Here is a 26,920-nt window from a genome sequence, read left to right as displayed (position 1 = left end):
CACAATTTTGTTAATAAAGTATTATATTTTCACGATATTTTGTTTTATTTCATTAACATTAGCCAAACTTCACTTCTCGTGTGCTTCTCGTATAATACATAAGTACCAAAAAATTTAATTCTGCCCCTTTTCATAGAAAAATAAACCGAAATTTAGACGTTCTAATGATGTAAATTTCACCAAACCTGAAAATTTCCGGCACAAAACAGGAGAAGTTAGATGGCTCTGGGTAAGTAGGTATCTCCTTTAAGTACTTTGTCATTTATTCTGATTTTTTATGGGGACTCTGCAAGCTATGACAAGATCACCCAATCAATGCTAACTAGTTTGCTCACAAAAACTAAAAAACATATTATACTGAACAAGAAACAACAATTCTTTGAGGCCCCCCATCGCCTTCAATGTTTTCCAGAGGCATTGTCTAAAGATAACTTCAGGGACTCGCTTGACTGATCGAATATCAAACAATAAACAGAACGGACAGTGGGCTTCAATCCCACTTTCCATGGCTATTTTGAAAGAAGGATCAAAATGGTTACGTCATGTTTTACGAATGTGGGGAGATTGCCAAGGATCGGTCTTTTTGGCAATTCAACTGGTGACACAGAAAAAAGGGAATGGGGCTAGTTGCCCTACGATCACTTTTGACTCTTAAAAAGGGCACTAGAACTTCCGATTTCCCATTGAATGAGACCTTTCTGAGGTTTATACAACCACCTCTTCGCTATGAAGTGCCTATGAGAAAAAAAATAAAACATTTGAGCATTATGACCTTTGCAATAGGCAACGCTATAGCGTTTCCTCTGACGAGGGAGATGAGATCGCCAAAGGTGGGACTCTTTGACAATCCATCTGGGGTCAAATGAAAAGCAGTTTGTCCCGAATGGGACGAAGAGAGGTGATAGGGAAAGATATACAGGTAATTGAAAATTTAAAGGAGGGGGAAGAGCGAAGCTTCCAATGTAGTGGCGTGGAGGAGGAGCTTGCACAACTGTATCGGTCTCAGGTGGCTTGGTGCCACAATGAATTGTTAATAGTAGTGATAATAGTAATCAAGAATTAGTTTATCAGAACTTATGCATAATTCTAGAAAAGGCGAAGAAACCACCATAAAAAGTGGCACAATCATTAAAGTATCCAATTCAACATCTTCGAGGGTCCTAAGAAATAGGTTTTACCCATCTACCTAGATAAGATGGGATTTTGTCACCCTAAAATCAAAATTGTCCAAAGAATGCCCGCTTTTTGAGAAATCGGGAAACTATAGCCTGTAAATTCACTTCTTCAGCAAGTCAAAAACCCCTCGGAAGCTTTTAGACAGGTTCACTTTTTTTATGGGTAATTGTATTGAGGTATTAATCATAGATAACAGATAGAAGGCTTTATCAATTTTTGTATTAATTTTAACGCCCCTTTTTTGTAAATAGTAATAAACATTATCCTTCAGTTAATCCGGTTTTGTCCCACGGAGAAACAACATCTTCAAATTGTGCCAGGATTCTCTAAGTTCACTCATTATTAGAATGTCGTTCGGTTTCAGCAGCGTCTTTTCTTAATCTGGTTCACAAACACACACACACCCATAGTAAATATTACATAAAAAAAAACTAGTTTTTTTAACTGAAAGTAAGGAGCGACATTAAAACTTAAAACGAACAGAAATTACTCCGTATATGAAATGGGTTGTCCCCTCCGCAATCCCTCGCTCTTTACGCTAAAGCTTTTAATTGTATTAAAAAGCAGAATTGTGGCAAAGAGTCAAACTTTAGCGTAAAGAGCGAGGGATTGCGGAGGGGACAACCCATTTCATATACGGAGTAATTTCTGTTCGTTTTAAGTTTTAATGTCGCTCCTTACTTTCAGTTAAAAAAACTAGTTTTTTTTTATGTAATTTCTGAACGTTTTTGAATTAATGCATGTTTGATTTTGGCTCTCCACACATAAATTATTAAAATGAAATTTGCATATTAATTCCTTTTTTGGCTAAATGGCTTTCTCTTAGTTTTGATCAGACGATTTTGAGAAATAAGGGATGGGAAAGGAGGCCTAGTTGCCATGCAATTTTTCGGTTACATAAAAAGGCAACTATAAATTTTTATTTTTAACGAATTTTTCTATTAGTAAAAAATATACGTAACTTAAGAATTATCTTACGTAACAAACTTTTATATTCTTTAATTTTTATTATGTATATGAGAGGGTTTGTACCCTCGTTAATACCTCGTTCTTTATACTAAATCGCAAGTTTTGTCCCAATTCTTTAAGAATGACCCCTGAATCAGAAAGGCCGTAGAATGAATAGTTGAAATTACTAAAAATACTATAGCATAAAGAGCGAGGTATTTATCTCCTCCTAAATACCTCGCTCTTTATGCTAAAGAATTTTTAGAACCCCTCACATGCGTAATAATCTCTGTTCGTTTTAAGTTTCAATGCTACACTTTACTTTCAATTGAAAAAAAATTTTCCATGTTTATTTTTTCATTGTTTTTTATAGTAATTTTAGAAAATCCTGCGCCCTTTTCATTGAATTTCTGTTCCCCCATGACACATTTCTCCATGGAAAGATCCTCCCACATAGCCCCCTCCCCTCAACCCCACCCCAAAAACCAAAAAAAAATCCCCTGAAACCGACTGTACACTTCCCAATAACCATTATTATATGTAAACACTGGTCGAAGTTTGTAAGTTGCAGCCCCACCCCCAGGGACTTTGGGGGAGTAAGTCATTCCCAAAGACATAGTTATTGTGGTTTTTGACTATGCGGAACAAAATGGCTATCTCAAAATTTTGATCTGTTGACTTTGGAGAAAAAATGAGCGTGGGAGGGGGCCTAGGTGCCCTCCAATTTTTTTGGTCACTTAAAAAGGGCAATAGAACTTCTCATTTCCGTTAGAATGAGCCCTCTTGCGACATTCTAGGACCACTTGGTCGATACGATGACCCCTGGGGAAAAGAAAAAAAATAAAAAAAAAACAAACAAATAAACACGAACCCGTGATTTGTCTTCTGGCAAAAAATTCAAAATTCCACATTTTTGTAGATAGGAGCTTGAAACTTCTACAGTTGGGTTCTCTGATACGCTGAATCTGATGGTGTCATTTTCGTTAAGATCCTATGACTTTTAGGGGGTGTTTCCCCCTATTTTCCTAAATAAGGCAAATTGTCTCAGGCTCGTAACTTTTGATGGGTAAGACTAAACTTGATGAAACTTATATATTTAAAATCAGCATTAAAATGCGATTCTTTTGATGTAGCTATTGATATCAAAATTCAATTTTTTAGAGTTTTGGTTACTATTGAGCCGGATCGCTCCTTACTACAGTTCGTTACCACGAACTGTTTGATATTCTAACTATTAAAAGCTTCTGTACGAAGATACTATTTGTTTATTAATGAACAAATTTGAATCAAGCTTATAATAAGGAAAATTATTAAGCAAAGTTTTTTAAGCAATTATTAAGCAAGCTTATATTAAGCAAATAGAAGAAACTATGTGCAAAAATAAAAATTTGAAAAATTAGCAACTGCGTAATAAGGACTAATCAGATGAATAGCTCTACTAATAGAGACGGCTACATATTATTTGGCTCAAATCATCAAATGTCTTCGCATATCAATGAATAAATATAATCGGATTATATCAGATTCCGCCGACCGACGTATACCCTTTATGCGGATACAGATATCAATCAAAGGCAAAGCTTGGTTCAAAATCAGACCTAAGAAAGGATTTACAACCAAGCAGAAAGAAGATAAACACCGAAAATAAGAAAAAAAAAACTTAGTTTTTTCGTGCAAGAGTAAAAGGGAAGTTAAAGCCAAACGGAAATTGAAACTAGGGACTGCCACCCCCTCAGTCTCTCCCTTTTTTGTGCTAAAGTTGAACTTACCATTTACTTAAAGCATATTAGGGTGTATCTTTTGCAAGAACATTTTTCAGGATTTTTTTTTCGAGGGGAGAGGGTTTACAAAAACGCTTAAAAATTTGTTTATATTCATTTTATTACGCTTTTATGGGCTGTACAAACATTTCGACGTGGGGGGGGGGGGGTTTAAGCCCCTGGATTCGGCCTTGTTCTTTTGCCTCTCAGAACATTTGAACAGAGAAATGAACTGTGTACGCTTTGATTAGCAATTTGAAACTTTGTGGCAAGTTAAAGCTTAGCTTGAAGAGTTGGAATAGAAGAAGGCGGCAATACTTCTTATATAGAGGCTGTATTTTGTGCGTTTTAATTTTTAGCTTTTGTTTTACTTATTTCTGGAAGAAACTTGCATTTAATTATTTAACAAGATATAAAGTCAATTCATCTTCAAGATAGTCTTGAGCTAGAAAGAAGACACCTACTTTTTACTTTTAAAATCCGATGAACAATGATAAAAAAAAGGTTATATAATTAGAAATGGTAGGTACAGGATTTATACACATGAAGTAGTGATATTTGAGTTCGTACCCCCTAAAACTCAATATTTTCACAGTTTTTTGTAGCTTTCTACATGTATCTTGCCTGTAGTTTGCCCTGTACAGCCCACCCAAATGTCATCTTGCCTAAAAATTCATATGTACTTGCCTCATGGGGTAGCAAACTGGCAGCTGAATAAACTGGCTAAAAAAAAACAAAAAATCAAATGAATAATCTGGTAGCAAAAGCTTATTGAATTCCATGCCTTGCACTCGGTATAATCTTAGCTCTTTGGTGACATCTTCATGAGTATAGAATATACTTCTTGCTATGGCATGGGCAGTTATTCATTTGGCACTTCAAACGTCTGATGGCAGAATTTTTAATGATTAGTTTCCACCTTAAAATAGTAATTGATTATTAATTTTACAGTGGAGTTAGTCTTTCATATACCTTGAATATATATAAATTATATCTTTTTTTTAACACGAATAGAAGTTGAATTTTAAAGCTAGTTCCATTTAATTTAAGTTGATTGTAGAAGGGTGGTATTATGAATATTATATTTATTTTCAAGTTGGATGCAAGAAGGTTGTGTGACCGTTATTTTTTCTATTATTTTTGCCGGGTCTGCCGAGGTTCGTACTGTACGATTCAAGTTGATGAATGACGGGGAGTAGAGTCTAGTTGCACTTTTCTTTTTATTTTCATACTTATTTTATTGTTCTTTCCTCTTTCCTTGTTTTTAGCCTACAGAGCTCATAGGGGGAAAATATTTATTTTTATGTTTTGAATTGGAACAAAAGGAAATAATCCAAAATGAACGTCAATTTAGGGCGAAGTTAAGAAAGGCAAAGGGGCATGTCCAGGGAGGAGACCTGAGGGGCGGGGGTGCACGCCCCCCAAATACTTTTTGGCACCCTCATTTCCTCTCTTTTTTACCCTTTTTTAAATAAACTTGTCAATTTGGTCAAGTATTGGGGCCATTGTCCCATTAGCCAACACCCAAGATTTTGCTCTAGATCCACCTTTGGAATGGCAAATTATATGAAACCTATTGGCAATACATGGGTGTAATATCAAGAGCAGGTAACATCAAGAGATGATCAGAAATCAGAATCAGAAACTGATCGGAAATGATAATAAACCATTTAATCAATCTAAAACACGATATAATTTAATCACGTAAATTAATTTTGAAAGCTAAACCATCTTTAATAATCTTTAAGACAGGTTTATGACATTCATGGTGAACTGTTCAGTTTTTATAATGGTCCAATCTTAAAAACCAATCAAAGAAAAAAAAAGAACAAAAAACAAGGTTTAAATTTACTGATCAAGGGGCTCTGTAATTTTCGTAGAAAGAAAGATATTTTTCTTCTGAAAATTCCACTTGACCCACTCCCATTTACGCTGTTTTTCATATTATTTTTCTTTGGAAATTCCTCGTAGCTAATCAGCAGAAAAACCGGCTAATGCGAGTTAATATAGGAACTAAGTTGTCTCAGCTAGTTGGACCCTTGTGTAGGGGCTTTTCGCGGGTGACAAGAAGCCCAAAAGTGGGAGGGCTAGGACGTGCGACCCACCTTAGCCCCAATTAGGCACACCCATATCAGCTACTCATGCGGTTGGCCAAGTTTGAGTAGAAAATCGTGGATCGTACTCCAAAATCACCAAAAAAAGATAGCGTGATAACTTTGGAAGGGACATCTTATGCCTTCCGAAATAATCAGATAAATGAAAAGCATATAGAGAGAATGATTCATGAACGTGTTAAGGAGATGCTGATCCCCAGCATACGACCCATGAGGGCGTCCAAGACATAAATCAAGTTAACTCTACTCAAATCAGGTCATAAATTTATAATGTGACTTCACAAAAATATTTGAAATTTTTACTCTAGAGTGAGAGAGAGTTTCTAAACTCGGATGACTACTCCCCCATCCTTTGGTGATTGGATAAAATTGAAATATTTCCTCTAAATGTTAGGTAAGATGAGGTTTATCTCCAAACTTGCAAATCTCATTAAAAAACACGAAGTACAAAATTTTGACTAATAAAAAAGGATGGTTCCGAAAAACAAGAATCAAAACGAGAAAAATCAAAATATGCTTGAAAAAACTAATGGGTTAGTCGAAAGTTGTATTCCTCTTTCGTATTTCTTCATTGAAATTGCCAACGGATTGTTCTGGGTACCCGGCTGACTGACCGCATTTCAAACAGTAGGTTGTACGAAAAGTGTGGTTCAATCCCGCTTTCTGGGGCTATATGAAAAAAAGGTTGAGATGGCTAGGCCACGTTCTACGGATGAAGGATGACATATTACCGACGATTGTCCTTTTTGGCCAACCGTCTGGGGCTAAACGGAAAGCAGGTCGTCCTTGTCTGGGTTGGGAGGATGTCATAAATAAAGATTTAAAGAAAATGGGAAGTTCCTGGGAGGGTGTAAAGAGGGAGGCTTTAAATAGATTAGGTTGGAGGAGGAGCTTGCGTAGCTGTGTTAGCCTCAGGCGGCTTGGTGCTGCAGTGAGTTATTAGTAGTAGTAGTCTTCATTTGAATATAAGACCCCTTTTGCCAATCTGGGCATAGCCTAGAAGCTTGTTTAAATCTACAATGATAGCTCAATGATTAATTTATGAGATTAATGTTTCAAGACCAATCTTCAGTTAAGACCTAATATAGCAATCATACTTATAGAACTGGACCTTCACAGTATGTAACTGATTCGTCAGTAAACTGTCATGATTTCTATCATGATAGCCAAACCGTATGATGATTTATCAGTGGATGATTTAACACATTTCCAGTTTGAGGTTCCCACAGGTTCCCACGCCGTTCGAAGTAACCCGAAAGCGCGTCTCTTTTTACATCAGTTCTACTGAAAACTTTGAACAGCAAACATGGATAGAGTCTACGGCTACAGCTGTGATGGCTTAAATTCAGATGGGGAAAGTTCACCCCCTTCCCCATCAATGTCAGACTGTGGAAGTGTAGCAAGCTATGAAAGTGTAGATGTAGTTGAGTCGAGTTTTTCTAGTCATAATAGTTCGTTTTATGAAGATTTTGATAATTCGAACTTCCAGAAACGCTGGGATTTTACTCGAAAACATGGTAACGCCTGTTGGCATCGTGATCAGAGGACAGGATGGCTAGTGTCTCAAAATGAAGTACTGCAAAGCCCAATATGTAACGAGTCCCTAGAACGTTTTAAGCAATTAATTGAAAACAATGAATTAAGTGAAATTACCAAGGTTCTTGAAAAACGTTTCGGTGAATTTAGACTCTGTGGATGACAATGGTGACACACCGCTGCACTATGTGTGCAGAACCGGAAATTTAGAATTGGTTAAAATTTTCTTGAAATTTGGTGCCAGTTTAGCAGTCACAAACCAAGATGGATGGTCTCCCGTTCATTTAGCGGCACAGTCTGGGTCGGCCCAAGTTTTGGCCTTTTTGTTAGGAAAAAGATGACTTAATACACTTTGCAAGATAGCCTGGACCTGCCAACTGGAGTTTCAGTCGCTCATTACAATATCGTTGTAAGTATTGATCTTGTGTGGATAACACTGGAGGGTTATCTTAACATGTTTCCTTCTCAATAGCCACAGTTCTAGGCTTATATCAATTCGTCTAAGGAAATATGTTGATACTCCTTGTTTTATGTTATTTCCAAATATCTTCCTCGCTTTTCTGACAATACCCTAATAATCCTAATAATATATCTTATTAAATCCTAATCATATATCTGATATATATCTAAATAATCTACATATCTAATATATCTAATAATATATAATAATAATATGTCCTAATAATATATTTATCCGTTGATTTCATCCAGTGACACGTCATGGGCTCTTTGTATAAACAGTGTTCTCTGCAGTCTTGACTCTGAGACTGTGATTGATAGCAATATCTACTAAAATGTTACTTAATGATTTAAAAAACTGGATAACAATGGGAGGAAACATGATACTCTGATTAATGGGAACATCCAGCACATTATAAAGTAAGACTTTCGTTGTATTAGCGTTTTCTCTTAGTTTTCAATATACTCCTAGGACTGTATTCGAGACCGTTGGGGTGGGGGGGGGGGGGTTCGCATTATTGGGAAACCGTGCATAATACTAGGAAAGAGCACGAAATAAAGATTCTAATGGGAGGCCTACTACTTCTATTTGATTAGTGTATTCCCTTCACAAGAACCCTAATACTCCAGTGTTACCCTTATCTGTTTTACTTAGTCTTTTTTGTTATCTTTTTTTTTCAAACATCAATACAGGCTATGAATTGATACTGAAGTAAAATAACGGAAGCTGAAGCAAAAAACTAACGTTTACTTTTTTGGGTTGACTGGACTGGAATTTTCTGAATTATAAACTTTTAAAGTTGCACTTCATTCCTATTCCTTAATCTCGTAATTCCTAAGCCATTTTTTGTAAATTTTGTTACGAGATTCCCCTTCTAAACTAACTACAATAACAACAATTCCCCGTTACAACATTAAACCTCTCGATTCCCCATTCAGTAGCCTACTCTTTCGAAACTTAATAATCCTTACCGGAAGCATTTACCCCCCTCTAATCCCCCGGAAGCATTTGCCCCCCCCTCTAATCCCTGAATTAATGCCTAGGCTATACACAAATATTTGCTGATTTTTTTGGTTTGAATTATTTTTGTACTTTTTCCCCTTTAACAGTTCATTTCGTAATGCCAATTATGGAATAATTAAAAAATGCTAGTATTATTAGAACACCGGGGTATAGGGTTTAATTAATCACAATGTTTGGTGTGAAAATACAATTTTTGATGTTCTATATTTTTCAACGTTCTGACTAAGGTGTTTCCATATGTATTCATAAATTTGTTTTCCATATGAAAGGAAGTAATTGGTTAATCTATCTAGGCCTAATTAACTGGACTAAAATGGGTATAATTAATAAATCTAGGCTACAATATCTTTCAAGCTTCAATGGCTCTCAGGTAGACAAAATGTGAAAATGATTTGTTTTATGAGTAGCCAACATGTATCCGAGTGATGTCTACTAAGGGGGGGGGGGGGGACTGGGCAGTTTTCTTAGTTAGAAATTGAAATGCTTTAAGAAATTGAATGCTTTAATTTCAATGCATTTGAATGCTTGAAATTAAAAGAACAAGAAATACGAATAAAAAAGTTTCAGAATCATAAGGCTGTCCCCCCTCCACTCTCCTTGTGGTTGTAATAGATATCTAGGAATATAAAGTATTTCCACTTCCATCAAAATCTTGACTAGCATCCTCCTCCCCCAGAATGGACTAGCATTCAGCCAAAACGCACCTGTTCTAATACTGATATTCTCAAGTAACAGCAGCTCGCCATAAAAGCTCGAAATCATTTTTTTGGTGTTTGAAACCATGTTCAACCGTGTAATTGTCGTAATTAAAAATTTCGTTAGTTTGCAGCGACGTTGCGGGAGGGCGGAAAACAGAAAAATGACTTTTAGGTTCTTTGACTGGTTGTAGGAAGACTGTAAATAGTCTTGTAATTCAGGGTTTGGGAGTCAACTATGTGAAGTTTGTCTGTGGGTTCTTTCTGGCCATTTACTAGTTGACTTTTTTCCACTTTGGTGGGTGGGTTTAAGGCTGGAAATCCACACCTCTAGACAATACTCAATTACAAAAATTTAAAAAACGAATATAAAATTATTTTTGATACGTTTATCAGTTATGATATGTTCTTACGATTTGGACGAAATTTCCGGGGGGGGGGGGGGGATCAAACCCTTTATCTCCTGGATACAGCATTGCCTTTATAATTGAAATTTCTTATTGAGATCCTCTAACATTTATGTCAGGCCCCTTTGCTCCGTGGAGCTGATATTTCACGATCTGAGATTACGTTATCAGTGTTCAGTCACACAGTTGCGAGGATGCTCTAGTGACATGAATTCACGGAAATATAGGAGAGGGAAACGCGTCTTAGAATCAAGGGGATGGGGGTACTTTTGTTTCATTGCTGTAATTTTTTTCAATGGAGACACAAAAAGGGTACTTATCGGTTATATAGTAGACACTATACAATTTCGATTGCGAATGATGCGAGCATGACACAAGAAACTGGTCAAGCAACTTTTGTTTACCACACAATTAGATTTGGTTTGGTTGCAAAATAAATTGTAGCTATATTTTATTTAAGTATTTAGTTTGTATTTTGGTTTGGTTTGGTTTACGCAAACAAATTTGGGGCTATATATTTTCACATTGGGGGGAGGTAAACCATAGCACATATTAAATACAGCAATGGTTAGTCTACGTATTTAATATATACCATGCTTTATCCCCATCCCCACCCCCTAATGTGCAAATATATAGCCCAAACTGTTTCTAAATTATTATATATTCATCATATTTTGTTTCATTCCATTAGCATTGATCTAACTTAACTTCCTGAGTGTCTATTATATAACCGATAAGTACCCAAAAAAGTTTTTTTTTTGGTGCTAGAGGGGGAAGGGTGCTTACTATCTACTTAATTTTGAAATTGCAGTGTTGACATATGTCTTTGAATAAAGTTGAAAAAAAACAGACAAACTTTTTGTCAAAGATTTGGGGCTTAATAACTTTTCTTTCTTTTTATTGGCTTAAAAAATTGCATACAGGAATCAGTCAGGTGTTGAAAATGAGGGGTTATTGGCTTCCCTTTCTCACACAGGCTTGAATAATGTGATTAGCTTCCAAAAATACGACAGAGGCACAAATTAGTGTAATTAATGCACAATTTTACAAAAAAAAAAAAAAAAATGAAAGAAAATTCGCTTTTTCTTTTCAATTGGGCTTACAATCCCGCCCCTTTGTAACGGATTTCTGACTAAACACATTTTAAAACCGTTACAACAGGTAAAAGAATTAAAACACTGAAAATAAATTGTTTACTTTATAACATTTAAAGTATTTAATTTTATTTTTTTCACTCATCTTTCATTTTAGTTTTTTTTTTCACGCACGGTATTTGTCGGCCATAATTTTCGATAAATATTTCAGAAAAAACTGGTTTTAATATAAGAATCAGTACCGCCAATAATTGAAATTTAAAGGACAGGGATTTATTTTGACTTTTTGAAAGGCACCAACAAGGTATTTTGAAGTATTTTTTAAAGGTGTTTTAAGGATTTCTCAAAATCAAGTGGGCAATTGCTCCACCTGCCCCCTAATTAGTGCTCTGATTGGGAAGAATATGTCTGAAGAAAAATAAACAATTTTTGCTTCCACAGAATTAGCATAATTTCAGATGATTTTTTTTTGTTCTTTAAAATCGGAAATATAAAAGAACATCACAACACAAATAGTCCCAACGCTCAGATGTATGATGCCCAATATATTAATTTAGAATTAATTTTAAACAAAAAATCATATTTGTGAGGCCAGAATAATCTTGATGGTCAAATTATGAGCTTTTTCAAACTCAAGAATATCAAGGGCTTCTGCCCCAAGTTTTAATATCTTTCTATATTAAAAACTTAGTAATTACACAAAATTCTGACAGATGATGACCGCTGTACACTCGGGTTGTCTAATGTTCAAACATGGCGGATAATTACAAGTAATTATTTTATAGAGTTTTCTCAGCCGAAAAACAAGGATCCAAAATTCATTTTAAAGGATTAAGAATAATCGTTTCTTAAATTTGCCAAAGTCTAATGATACACTCTTCTCCTGGGATAATTAGATGTGATTACGAGAGGACTTCAAATGGAATAGTTTTCAAATAACCCCAATCAAATGTGTTTTTCCCACACTCCACATGCCTTTGCGGTATGCCGTTCTTAAAGGGGTTTGTATTGTGACTGCTACTAGGTGAGAAATGGAAAAAGGACACCTGTTTAAGCCTATAATCAAAAAGTATGTAAATAATCTTGGCATTCTTCCAGGATTTGCGGGGTAAGAACAAGGATGCTTAATCAAAGAAAGAAGGATTACTTCCATGATAACAAATGTATTTTTTCTTCCATTGACTTGTTTTTGTGACGTATTCTTTGTAATCATATTGAATTATTTTGGAGAAAAAAAAATAGCCTTCATAAAACCGAGTTAACTAATGCTAACTTACAAATCTAGACTGACAAAGAAGCACGATTTCTGGAGAGACAAACAACTCCGCCCTTTTAATAACCTGATTGGCTCTTCTCTGAGAATTACGGCAACATTTTTTAGAAGCAAACTCTGTTTTTTCCGTGGCTTCATATATTCCACGGCTATTTTGTTGAGTCCTCCAAGGACAGGTTGAACAAGACGGAATATTGGTGACCGGCGTTTATCCTCCCCCCGGAAAATACCCCCGTCGTGGAAAATACCCCCGTCGTGGAAAATGCCCACCGTGGAAAACATCCCCCCGGAAAATACCTTCCTGTGGAAAATAAGGTTTTTTCAAATTGAAGAATTGTATTTGAGTTTTTTTTTTTTTTTATCTTCTGTACGGGGAAGGAATTTTGGTACTTCGCCACTCGCTCAAGTTCACGCTCCGTTAAAATCGAGAACAAACCGGTTTCTTCGTTAGTTTCTTTGTTATTTTAGAAACAAATTTGAGCTATGTATTGGAGCATTAGGGGGGGGGGGGGGGGGTAAAGTGTACTGGGTCTGCATGCAAAATATATTAGGTACAATTATTCTGCATATTATGAAGTAAGAATCGTTTTCTGACTTTAAACTGTCCAAATACTTTACCCTCCCCTGTATGTGCAAATATATAGCACAAATCATATATTTCACATCTATTTTCTTTGTCTTGTCTCACGCTAAGCTGAAAGAAATTAACAAGGAAACCGGTTTTCTCGAGTTTTACACAGCGTAGCCTAAACTTGAGTGAGTAGCGTATAAAACACAAGTACCCGAAATTCCTCCCACCCCTACGTAAAAATGAAAACAAAGGTACTTGTGTATTATTCAGAACACACTCAATAAGTGAAGTTAGGTTCTTTTGTGAAACAAGTTAGGTATTTGTTTGATGTAATGCACACCCCCCCACCCCCCCCCCCTAATGTACAAATATATAACTCAAACTTTTGATAAAGCTAATGAAATAAAACAAAATATGATGAAAACATAATACTTTATTAGGAAAATTGTTTGAATTACAACTTAGAAGTATGTACCCAGAACGTTGCGGGCAACAACCCCTTATCCTGGAAAAATATAATTGCCTCTTTTCAGTATTTGACAAATCCCAAATCTTCATTTCAAAATACATGTTCAGACACTATATTCTATGACTATACGTAGCAAACTAAATTGAGTTTTGTCTTTGTGGCTATGAAACTGGTTTTTCTCAGCAAAATTCTTGAGTGTGTTCTGAATTGAATTGAATCAATTGAATAATGAACAAGTACCAAATATTTCATTGAAATGTACCTGCATCGTAGGTTGTTTCACGAAAGAACCTAACTTCACTTATTGAGTGTGTTCTGAATATACACAAGTACCAAAGCAACTATCAAATTTGGAAAGCCACATTTTTCCGTGGGGGGATTTTCTGGGGGTAGTTTTCATGAGCGGATATTTTCTGCGGATGTTTTTTTTTTGGGGGGGGTGGGGGTGGGGTGGGTAAATGCCTAGAACTGCTGGTATTATTGTTTTAATGGTTGGTTCATTGCAGTTCAGTCCCATTAATACTTGGGATAGATAGAGAACGTATAGCCTATGTATCGGGTATCCAGATTTAAAGGTTCATGGGACTTAAAGGATTCTTGGACGAATCATGTCAGAAATTTCCACATTTTGTTCTTGAGTTTGTTTTTGGCAATTTTATGAAATGTAAGTGAACCATCTCTAGGCACGTAAACTGGAGTTTTTCCAGGGGCGGCAGCAATACAATATTTTGGGAGGGGGTAATAATAAGAAATTGATTTGTTGCTGCGAATAAGAAAGGGCCCCAAGACCCCCTACCCACGTCCCTGATGTCGTCTCACAGTTTTACCTTCAATTAGCATTCTTATTCGTATTCTTTAGTCGTCTGTTTAAGCTCGAGGGCCTAATCAAAGATTCTAATGAATCCTTAAGTTTGTGTTTGTTCATCGGCTTAATTGTTGATAAGTGAGGCTTTTTGCACCCCTCTTCCTGTCTCTTTTTCTTGTTCTCATTATCGCTGTTCTTTTTGCATTGCTGTACCGATCGATCGAGCTCCTGCCAAAATATTCAAAGTTTTTCCTAGTTTTATGAAGAAAAATATTCTTGTACTTAATGAGAGGCCAAATACTCTCCATCACCCGGTGTATGTCATAGAGTGCCACTCCTTTCTAACCCCAGAGTGCCATATCTGGTGGATTTTCCACATGCGTAGTGCCCACTTCTGTTGTATACGATTGCGCAAAACTAGGTGATTCCTTCGGTTCTCGGATGGTCTTTTTTTTTTTTTTTTTTTTACTAATTCCCACATTTAATCTTAAATTTGAAATTCAACTGATAAGTAACGAGCTATATGCGTTTCACGAAGAAAACTAAAAATAAAAGATTCTATTAAAATTCTCTACAATTTAGCGACTACCGTTCATTACATGAAGGCCATCCATATTTTAAAGTTTAAGTTTTATTTTTTGTGATTGCCCAGCAGGTCTAGTTTTCTTTTGTTTAATCTATTGCAGTAATTTGGCTTATTTGAATGTTGACACTTTCCAAATATTCATATACAAATTACAGTAGTGTGAATAAAACAGTGATGCCGTTGGGGGCGGGGTAAGGGGGTACCCGAGCTGCCCCTCAAAAAGTTTGAGAAAAAAATAATTATATAGCCCATACCCCTTGAATCTCTGGATGTGGGCTCCTCTTGCCCCCCCCCCCCCCCCCCCCCCCCCCCCCGAATAAATATGCTAGAGCCACGCCTCTGAATATAAATAACTTTTTATACCAATGCATATCATCCTTATCCTGTCTTAAAAAAAAAAACGCTTTTACTATCAAGCATCGTTTTTAAGTATTTTTTGAAGAAATCACAAGTTCGTAACCAGCTGGTCAAGTAGGCCTACGCAGGAATTTTTCTTTTTGAGGGGTCGGTAGAAAAAAAACTTGGACTTAGAATTAGAAATGACCACAGCTTCAGGAGAATGTAGGCTAAGGGGGGGGGGGGGTCCCCAAAACTCCCTCCTGATTATATTCTTTGACCAGCAGCCAAATGTAAGAAAGGTGCAGGTTGTAACATTTTTTAATGTTGAATTCTTTTTTCAGGCTACAAGATAACATCTCTCTATGGAAAAGATTATGTTTTTACTTATCTGACACTTGGTCATAGTCACATACTGAAGAAAGGACGGATTTTATTTGCCCACTTATCTGTAAAACTGCCTGGTGTTAGTTAATTGATAACAGAAGATTTTTATTCAGCGAGCTTGTCAGCCAATATGGAGCCTATTAATCTGATTTGACTTTACTTCTGCACTCTTGTCAGCCAACATGGAGCCTGTTATACTGAATGAAGGCTTCAGTAAGATCAGCGCCAACGCAAAGTAATGTGTAGCTAGTAACTTGACTTCAGTTCCCCACACATGTCAGCCAACATTGAGTCTGTTAATCTGATTTGACTTTACTTCTCCACGCTTGTCAGCCAACATGGAGCCTATTATGCTGAATGAAGACTTCAGCAAGATCAGTGCTAATGCATAGTAATGTGTAGCTAGTTGAACTTGACTTCAGTTCCCCACACATGTCAGCCAACATTGAGTCTGTTGATCTGTTTGGACTTTACTTCTCCACGCTTGTCAGCCAACATGGAGCCTATTATGCTGAATGAAGACTTCAGCAAGATCAGTGCCAACGCATAGTAATGTGTAGCTAGTTGAACTTGACTTCAGTTCCCCACACATGTCAGCCAACATTGAGTCTGTTAATCTGATTTGACTTTACTTCTCCACGCTTGTCAGCCAACATGGAGCCTATTATGCTGAATGAAGACTTCAGCAAGATCAGTGCCAACGCAGAGTAATGTGTAGCTAGTTGAACTTGACTTCAGTTCCCCACACATGTCAGCCAACATGGAGTCTGTTAATCTGAATAAAGATTTCAGGAAGATTAGTGCTAATGCAAAGACGTTGTTACTTAGCTCAATTTTACTGCATAGTATGCAATGAAATTTATATTTTTCAGGGGTTCTTTGTGGGTTTTACGGCGGACACTCAACACTCTTGAGAGTGTTTTGAGCAAAAGTAATCTTGCAGCTGAAGTTGAGCAGGCATATAGAGTGGGCCATTGTAACTGGCTTCCTTCTAACCCCAGATTTCAAAAGCATTACGACCAAACTTGTATAGTATAGGAAACTTGTAAGAGTGGAAATTGACGCTAGTGTTGCGCGAAAAATCATCAATGCCATCTACCGTTTGATAACGTTTGACTCGGAACTGGTGCTTGCTTGTCTTTTTATGGACTTCGAAATACTTGGAAGGGTAAAAAGTAGAATTTCGTTCCCATTAGACTTAAAGTCAACTAACCTTCCTAATTTTCCAGGATTTTCCCAAGCTAGCCTAGTCCTACTTTTTGTGGAGTTTCTTTTTTTCACTTTAAATAATTCTTGGGGGAAAATGCTGATTAATTTCCCACACATATTTTCAATTTCAGTCCTCTCAAGTGGATGATTAATCTTATCAAATGTCCAATTTTCTTTGAAAATTGCTACTTTTTAATAGAGTAGCCAGAGACTGCACTATAATATGTCCCATTGCTGTATCCAGGGTGAAGGGGGGGGGGGGTTACAAAGCTTGAAACTCCTCCTGAAATTATTATCTAAATTTAAAAAAAAGAAAAAACAAATACATAAAGACAAACCTTTTTTCAAATTAAAAAAATTGACGTCTAATTTGTATAATTACTGTATATTCTTACATACTTAAATAATTGTGAGTAAAAGGTTGAGTAGGTGATGTTTGAATGTATACTATTTTCTCAGAACGCGAAATTAATTATTTCAAAATCAAAATCATTCACTTTATTTTATAATATAAAAACTAATTTATCATTATCAGAAATTTTAATATCTAAATCCAAAAAGTGATCTTCTAGACCTGTACCACAGATAGATTCCAGAATCAACTAGTAAAAAAAAGAAACAAGACTGTTTTTTGCATTAAAAATACAATTAAAAATGAATCAAAATGCATATAGCAAATTTTTATGTGTTTTGCAAAGTTTTTTTTTTGTAATCCCTCCCCTAGAAAAACAACCCCTCGAACAGAAATCCCTCCCCTAAGAAAACAACCCCTCGAACAGAAATCCCTCCCCTAAAAAAACCCTCGAACAAAAATCCTTGATACGACCTTGATTGACGCTAGCAGTTTTTAATCTCTATCTTTCCATTTTAAATTGGCGAAGATCCAACTCCTACAACTTCCCTACTCTCTTTGATGTGCCTCCTTAATGTTCTGTTTTTCATGTATTTTGAATACGAAAATTGAAACCGAGATTGCCACGGATTGGAAGAAACGCAGTTAAAAATAAATTAAAATAAGAGAAATATAAAAGCATTCAAGCAATATAAAAAGCTGTTTAATTTTGAGTGGAAGAGGTTAATTGTCAGTCATGCCAGAGCTGTATCCAGGATTTTTTCAGGGGGGGGGGACAAAAGGATTTTTTTCGGGGAGGAAGCTTCATATTATATCGATTTTGTTACGCTCTTACGAGTCAGGCAAACATTTTGGGAGGGGTTCAGACCCCCTACTCCCCTGGATATGGTCTTGACTTTTACCCTTTTTTTAATTATCTCATTAGTGGATTTTCCCGAATGTTGGGCCGAACCACTCTTCTTCAGATTTTCTTAGCTTCGGTGGTGTTTATTTTCCCCAACAAAATGAAATAATTTCTGGTTTTATTTTAGTCGTGTCAGAACTGTGAAATAGACTATGGCTTTTGGATAAAATATAACGTGACTACTATTTGCAAGGAACAGAGTAGCCTAATGCCCTCTTCTTTGTGAAAAAAAAAATGCGGTAAATCATCCAACCTAAAAATATGCTGAAGTTCGTTAATGCAACAAGGGGATTGTGTCCCGTGTTTTTACACCAAATAATCAGTACAATCATTTCATTAAATTGTATATTGTAGAGTCCACATTTTTTCACAAAATGACTTTTTCAAATTTAATGAATTGATTTGAATCATGTCTCAAAGGTATATTAATTAGTCATATTTTCTTAAACAATGCATAGTAAACATTCCACATTTTTTAGCCTATCGGCAGCATCGCCCATATCATTTAAACCCGCAAAATCCAACAGACCTGTCTCGCGAAGTGCTGACTCTGGTAACCCACTACCCGAAACGATCTGGGTATCGTCTTCCAATGATAAACCATGCGAAGTGACTTTCTCAGACGAAGCTTGGTCGCGGTGTTGGGTTACCCCCTTTAGAGTTGAAATGACCTACAGCTCTGAATCTCAAGTATCATTATCAATGCTTCTCTGGTTTCTAAGTCGTAAAAAGAAACCTATAAGTTGTTTGAATTTTGTCGTCCTTTGCCAAACCCTAGTATCTGCATTTTTCTAGCATTCGAGAAAATCGCAAAATGGGGATTTGCTTCATTTTTGGAACGGAAAAGATTGGTGGGGATACAAATTGCGGCAAATAGATATAATAAGATAAGATTTGTTTCCAAAATATGACAATTACAAACCCAGATGGGCCGAATCTACATTTCAGTCAAATTTCAAAAATACAAAGTAAAAAAAAAATGATAGGATTAATAAAAAGGGATTTGTACATGAGTCAATATGTCATAAAGATTCAGTCAATAACAATAAGTGGAATTAATAAGGAAATGAAACCATCAGATAAAATACAGAGAGGGGGTAAACGAGGGAAATAGTAGCAATGGTAGCAATGATGAAGGGAACTATCGGGTTGGTTTATTATTTGCTTATTAATTTTTGGTAACGAGGGAAAAAACTCTAAAATAGTTTATAAAAAATTACACTAAACAACAAGTCGGTATTTCGAGGGGGGAATGGGGGTTTGATCCCACCCAATGTTCGTCTGACCTGTAAAAACGTAACATAAATGGAAATAAACAATTTTTATGAGATTTTGAGGGTTTTTGTGTAACCTCTAGAAAAAAAATTCCTGTTTAAAGCAACCCCCAGAGAAAAATCCTGGATACGGCACTGCTATACAAATATTATGCCCAATATTAATAAAACAAGCAGTACACAGCGAGTCGCATATAACAGGGGAAGAGAGAGAGGAGATTCACTTATTCAACATGTAAATTATGTAATAATATACGAGGTTTTGTCATTCTAGTACGTCCCTACTATGTTTCGGCTATGAAAAACCAACGAAATCGTTTTCCCTTATAAATACTAGATCATACCTCAGAAAGTGTAGGGGAAAATGGAAATCTGGTTTGATTTGTAAAAACAGAATATAGTCACTTAATAACCTAGCATTGATAATAAGTAGCATATTCAAGATTGCAAGGTAACCATACCTTGAGACTCACTAGTACGGTCGTATACAGGGGGATGTCCGTCTCATATAAAACGTAATAAAATGCATATAAACAGATTTTCTAAGCGTTTTTAAAGTTTTGCTCCCCCCCCCGCCTCAAAAAATGCCAAACTCCTCTGAACAAATATCTTGGGCACGGCCATGCTCACTAGACGCTTGTACAGACACATCAAAATGTGCCCCGGCCCGTACAATCCTTTTTGTTTGCTTAATTTTCTTTCGTTTTTCTTATCTTCAGCTTAGTATGTTCTATTATATTTGGCTTAAATATATATTCTTTTGCATAATTATGTTGGCAGTTACTATGCTAGCAAATAATAACAAATGGAAGATGTTTAGGATTAGCAAGTATAGGGGAAATTATTTTACGGGTGTTTAAAGTGAACGGCTTCTGTTTAGCTTTTTAACTTAAACATTTGACTTTAGAGTTCATTATGTCTTATGAAACCCAAGCAACAATTAGAATTAAATAGATTTCTCGGTCTTTTAACTAAAGTGTAATCTCAGCAGACATTCGAAATTAATCTGTTTATATTTGGGCACTGGAGTTTTTTTTCTTTCTTTTTTTTAGAAAGGTTATGTTAGATTTTTCCTTATGACACGTGACTTTATGTTCCTTGACCGTGCAGTTCCAATGCATTTAGTGTGGTTTGTGTTTTGTTATTCACCTCAAAACTGTGATATTTGTGTTATCACCCAAGTCAAAAGGGTGTTTAGTCCATGTTTTTCCTTTATTTTAATAAATTCCGTTGAATGTAACAGATTATGTGTTAAATTTTCCTCAAGGGATTAGCATTTACACTGTCATGGTCATTTTGTTTGAAGTTAGCCTATACAAAGCTGTCAGGATACAGGGTTACCAACTTCCACACTTTTCCTGTGAAATGCGCTCTTTCTACCTCAAAGAGGGTGCGGAAGAGTGGAAATCACTCTTTTTGGGTGTCAGTTTTCACTTGCTTTATACGTCAGTAGTTGGCAACTTTGCCAGAATTGCATTTAACCCAAGGAACAGGGTTGCCAACTTTCGCACTTTTCGAGTGAAATGCACTCTTTTTTTTCCTCAAAGAGGATGCGGGCAATTTTTTTTACTTGCGCTCTTTTTGAGCGAAAATCTCCCTTTTTTTACTTGATTTGCGCTCTAAAAAAAGAACTTTGTGTTTTGAGTTGATGGGACATACTCATTAGTAAGCTCATTACCTAACACGAGGTCACTATCATTGGCTATAACATTTGTATTTTACTCGACAGTGGGATGGATCACGCCCCATAGTAGTAAAGTAGTAGTAAGTAAGACGGCACTAGACCCTTAAGGTCCAAACCGGCGTTGCTGATCTCCGTTTCATGGCCCTTCAGCCAGGAAGTGCAATGGGGGGTTGGGAGCCAACCATTCTGTGCTTTCACACACCCTTCCTGCTTACCTTCCCCAGATTTCTCCAGGTACCCATTTAGAGCTGGGTCGACTCTGGCTGAGCTTACAGAGTCACGCCCCTGACCCCCGTCCCAAACTAAATAACTGGTCACAACTGCGATTAAACCCGTGCCCCTTGGACACAAAATTCCCAAGCCAGCGCGCCAACCACTCAGCCAGGACGGCCTTACTAAGCCAGGACGGCCTTACTAAGCAATTAAATAAAAAAAAAAAACAAGTTTTTTGAAATGAAAGTAAGGAGCGACATTAAAACTTAAAACGAACAGAAATTACTCCGTATATGAAAGGGGCTTTTCCTCCTCGACACCCGGCTCTTTACGCTAAAGTTTTTTATTGTTTTAAAAAGTAGAGCTGCGAGAAAGAATCAAACTTTAGCGCAAGGAGCGGGGTGTCGAGGAGGAAAAGCCCCTTTCATATACGGAGTAATTTCTGTTCATTTTAAGTTTTAATGTCGCTCCTTACTTTCATTTCAAAAAACTTGTTTTTTTATCTAATTTCTGAAAGTTTTTGAATTAATGTATGTGTGATTTTGACTCTCCATACATAAATTATTATATGAAATTTGCATATTAATTCTTTTTTTGGCTAAATGGCTTTCTCTTAGTTTTGATCAGACGATTTTGAGAAATAAGGGTTGGGGAAGTAGGCCTAGTTGCCCTCCAATTTTTCGGTTACTTAAAAAGGCAACTAGAACTTTTAATTTTTAACGAACGTTTTTATTAGTAAAAAATATACGTAACTTAAGAATTAACTTATGTAACAAACTTTTATATTCTTATATTTTTGATTATATATATGAGGGGGCTTGTCCCCTCGTTAATGACCCCTGAATCAGAAAGGCCGTAGAATAAATAGTTGAAATTACTAAAAACAATTTAGCATAAAGAGCGAAGTATTTATCTCCTCCTAAATACCTCGCTCTTTATGCTAAAGTATTTTTAGAACCCCTCATATGCGTAATAATCTCTGTTCGTTTTATGCTTTAATGCTTCTCCTTACTTTCAATTGAAAAAACTTTTTCATGTTTATATTTTCATTGTTTTTTTTAATAGTAATGCTAGAAAATCCTGCGCCCTTTTCATTGAATTTCTCTTCCCCCATGAAATATTCCTCCAATGAAAGATCCTCCCAAATATCCCCCTCCCCTGAACCCCACACCCAAACCAAACTAAATCCCTCTGAAAACGTCGGTACACTTCCCAATAACCATTACTGTATGTAAACATTGGTCAAAGTTTGTAACTTGCAGCCCCTCCCCCAGGGACTGTGGGGGGATAAGTCATCCCCAAAGACATAGTTATTATGGTTTTCGACTATGCGGAACAAAATGGCTATCTCAAAATTTTTATTCGTTGACTTTGGGAAAAAATGAGCGTGCGAGGGGGCCTAGGTGCCCTCCAATTTTTTGGTCACTTGAAAAGGGCACTAGAACTTTTCATTTCCGTTAGAATGAGCCATCTTGCAACACTCTAGGACCACTTGATCGATACGATGACCCCTGGGAAAAAAAAACAACAAAAAACAAACAAACAAATAAACACGCACCCGTGATTTGTCTTCTGGCAAAAAATACGAAATCCCATATTTTTGTAGATTGGACCTTGAAATTTTTCTATCGGGTTCTCTGATACGCTGAATGCGATGGTGTTATTTTCGTTAAGATCCTATGACTTTTTGGGGGTGTTTCCTCCTATTTTCCAAAATAAGGCAAATTTTCTCAGGCTCGTAACTTTTGATGACAAAGACTAAATTTGATAAAACTTATATATTTAAAATCAGCATAAAAACCGATTCTTTTGATATATCTTTTAGAATCGAAATTCCGTTTTTTAGAGTTTCGTTTACTATGAAGCCGGGTCGCTCCTTACTACAGTTCGTTACCACGAACTGTTTGATATAATAACCTACAGCTCTCAAAAATAGGTCAGATCGAAACAAGAAGTATACTATTTAACCACCTTGTCCAAAACTCTCATATAGGAGACTTACAGTCCCTTGGCTTGAACAACAAAGAAAATATGTTGGCTTGAAAAACAAGAAAAGTGGCTTGAACTAGGATATTCTGAATCGACGCCATCTTTGTTTTTCGTTTTTTTCCCCTCGGCTAGCTGGGCACTGAAAAATCATTGGGAACTATTTAATGGCTCACTTGAAAGGAAATTGCTACATCTAGTGCCTTTTGTAATAAGAATAAAATAGTTTTTAAAATAGAATCAATTTCGCAGAAAACTGCATTTTCATGTACAAGCTTGATGAATGACGTCATAATCGTGTTCGACTCATGAAAAAGTAACAAAAATGAATATAAACAAAGTTTATATGTAACACCTCTCCCAAAAAAAAATCCTGAATACGACCCTGCTTGACCTGATTCACAAAAATTGTGTACAAGAATCCGGGGTGACAACTTTTGCTCTTTACTTCCCACTTGTTACCAAGAACGCAATTTCTGAATCATTTGGTCCAGTGTTGTCATATTGGCTCATTTTACGCCAATCAGGCTTATCTTAATGGCAACTGACTTGTAGCTTAAAACGTTCTAAGTTTGTGAAAATAAGAATAGTGAACGTACTATAAGTGGGGCTAAATTTTTTGTTGTTAGAGCATTTCAAGATAGCTAAGAAATAAACATACAATTTGATACATCGTTCTATTCTCTAATAGACTATTCCATCCAACCAAACAATACATAAGGGTAATCACGTAAAGTAAAGGTTGTGTTCGATTTTGGGCTAAACATTATTTGGGTTATTTTTGGCCTGTTTTCAAAGGCCCCTGCTTATTGTTTGGTTTACAATCTGGTAACACTGATTTTGACTTAGCTTTGTGCCTGAGCCACACTATAGCCACACCTGAGCCACACCTGTTGACAAAATAGCCAAGATTAATAAATAGTACACACTTTTCATCTAATTTTTGTGCAACGCTAATACTACAGAACTGGAAAATTAAAATGACAAGATATTTGTTGGAAAGTTCTCTATCATCACTTTATTTCAATCAAATTGCTCCCAATTATTCCCTGCTAATGCAATATATTTGAACCTTTTGTTAGAATTATTTGCACAGAAAATAACTACTCGTCCAACCCTCTATTTTTTTTAAATACGCCCCATTTTTTAATCCAACAAGCAAAACAATATCCAGGGAGAAGGGGGAGGGGTTCAGGTTTGTCACAATTATGTGCACAGAAAATAACTGCTCGTCCAACCTTCTATTTTTTTAAATATGCTTCAATTTTTTTAGTTCAACAAGTAAACCATATCCGGGGGGGGGGGGTTAGAGTTTGAATTCCCAAAAATTTTGTCCGAACCGTAAACACTGAACGAAACTGCATATAAACAAAATTTTTGAAGCTTTTTAAAAATTTGTTTTTGTAACCTCCCCACCTTCAAATAAAAATGTCCCCTTCCCCAAACAAAAATCTCGGATACGCCCTTGCTAACAAGTCAATCCTAAACTTGACACTTGAAAGTAAAACATTGATTAACTCAACAATTCCTGACCGGGATTCGTAATTATAACGTACATCCTCCGTTACCTTGTTTTTTTTTTATACAAGTGTGACTATAATGTTGCATTAAAGAAACATTCTTTTCTCTTAGTATTCAATCGCCTTATCATCATTTTATCGGTGTAACGCTTCATATAGACATTTCCTGTTTCTTTTAGATGGATTACAATATGTATCATTCGTTTTATAGACAGGTGGAATGCCGTGAAAACATTTCATGGTATTTTAGTGGGCAATATGGTATAAGCTACAGAAATTAAGAACCGTATAAAGTAATCGACATTCGTAGAACCATATGTCTCCTTTGTCTAATAGTTTTTGTATAAATTGACTTCGGACTCTGCAGGGATTAAATTAAAAGAACAGGCCAATTCCAGTATAAAGTAAATAATTGATTTGATCCATAAAAGTTGCTTCGGCACTTTTGCATTATTCAGAACACACTCAATAAGTAAAATTAGGTTCATTCGTGAAACAAACTACGATGCAGGTACATTTTATGAGAAAAACCGGTTTCATAGCCACAAAGACAAAACTCAATTTAGTTTGCTATGCATAGTGATAGAAGATAGTGTCTGAACATGGATTTTGAAATGAAGGTTTGGGATTCGCCAAAGACTGAAAAAGAGGCAATTATGTTTTTTCCAGGATAAGGGGTTGTTGCCCACAACAAAACAGTGCGTCAATGGAATTGTGGAAATATGAGGGTACTTGTGTATTATTCAGAACACCCAATAAGTGAAAATAGGTTCTTTCTTGAAACAAACTACGATGCAGGTACATTTTATGAGAAAATGGGGTTTCATAGCCACAAAGAAAAAAAATACAAAGACAAAAGGTTAGGTTAGGTTAGAATTCTAAGTTGAGATTTTACAATTTCCCTAATAAAGTATTATATTTTCATCATATTTTGTTTTATTTCATTAGCTTTATCAAAACTTAGCTTTATACAAGGCTATATATTTGCATATTAGGGGGGGGGGTGCAATGCATCAAATACCTAACTTAACCTAACCACCTCTATATATAAAATATTTAAATAAAATGTACCTACATCGTAGTTTGTTTCACGAAAGAACCTAACTTAACTTGTTGAGTGTGTTTTGAATAATACACAAGTACCGTTGCTTCGATTCCAGTTTCTAGGGATATAATAAAAGGGGCATACGCAAGGGGGATCGGGCCCAATTGTTCTAAATCCTAATTTTTTTCAAATTTTCAGGTACTTTTTACTCAAATTATCAGTTAAAACCTGTTTTGCTTTTTATTTTGCACCCCCTCGCACAAATATATTACGTACTGTGTTTGTTAAGATGAATAAGGTAGATCATGTTTTACGAATGACAGATTGCCAAACATCGTACTTGCAGTACTCCATCTGGGACTACAAACGGTTTAGGGGAGGGACAGAGGGGACACTTTCCTTGGGTGCAGAAATTTGAGGGGCCTAAAATTTCAAATAAATGATCTTACGGTTATAATAATTTTCTATTTTTTTAAATTTTAATTTTATTAAAAAAAAAATTAGACGGCGCAGTCAATAAATGAAAATAATTAATAAATTACCAATTAATTAATAAAATTAAAAATAATTTAAATAATATATTAAAATAGCTAATTAAAAAATTGAAAAATTTTGTTCAAATTCGGTCTGAAAATTTTGTGAGAGGCAGGGGGGGGGGTGGTAATCAAGATTTTGCCCCGATGCGTAGCTTTGGGGGTCTCAGATTGCATGGTTCTGCAATGAGTTGTCAGTAATTTAAAGTAAAGTCACAGTAAAGTCTCTAACTTAACGTAAGAACAACATTGGTAAAGTAAAGAACAACTATAAAGCGTGATATTAATACAAGCTACCCTAAGAATTAAGACAGCTGTTACCGTCTCAGCCTTCTCCTCTTTTTGCCAAAGCTTAACTTATATCTGAATAAAAATAATGCACATTCTCTCTGTTTACTTTTTTCACGTTATTTTGAGGAATGAATAAGGTTAGAATCTGTTGTCGCACTAGCGATAAGGATGATGATGGTAATTATTTTTAAGGCAATTGTTAACTAATATTAATTTGCTTGTTCATCCATGATACCAGATGGAAGCCTTATGACACCTTATGCGCAACC

General features: G+C 36.0%; 1 long non-coding RNA gene across 1 annotated transcript; it reads left to right on the top strand.

The window, feature by feature from the left end:
• The first annotated feature begins 6,802 nt into the window (after window positions 1-6,802).
• On the top strand, window positions 6,803-20,619 carry LOC136036452 (uncharacterized). The gene is made up of 2 exons (XR_010619731.1): window positions 6,803-7,943; window positions 15,598-20,619. It is a non-coding gene; the product is annotated as an uncharacterized LOC136036452 (long non-coding RNA).
• Window positions 20,620-26,920: the final 6,301 nt, after the last annotated feature.

The sequence above is a fragment of the Artemia franciscana genome, chromosome 15 (assembly GCF_032884065.1).
Source record: "Artemia franciscana chromosome 15, ASM3288406v1, whole genome shotgun sequence".
Classification (NCBI taxonomy): domain Eukaryota; kingdom Metazoa; phylum Arthropoda; class Branchiopoda; order Anostraca; family Artemiidae; genus Artemia; species Artemia franciscana.
The sequence above is the reverse complement of the archived record's forward strand: the minus strand, read 5'-3'. Positions and strand labels throughout refer to the sequence as shown.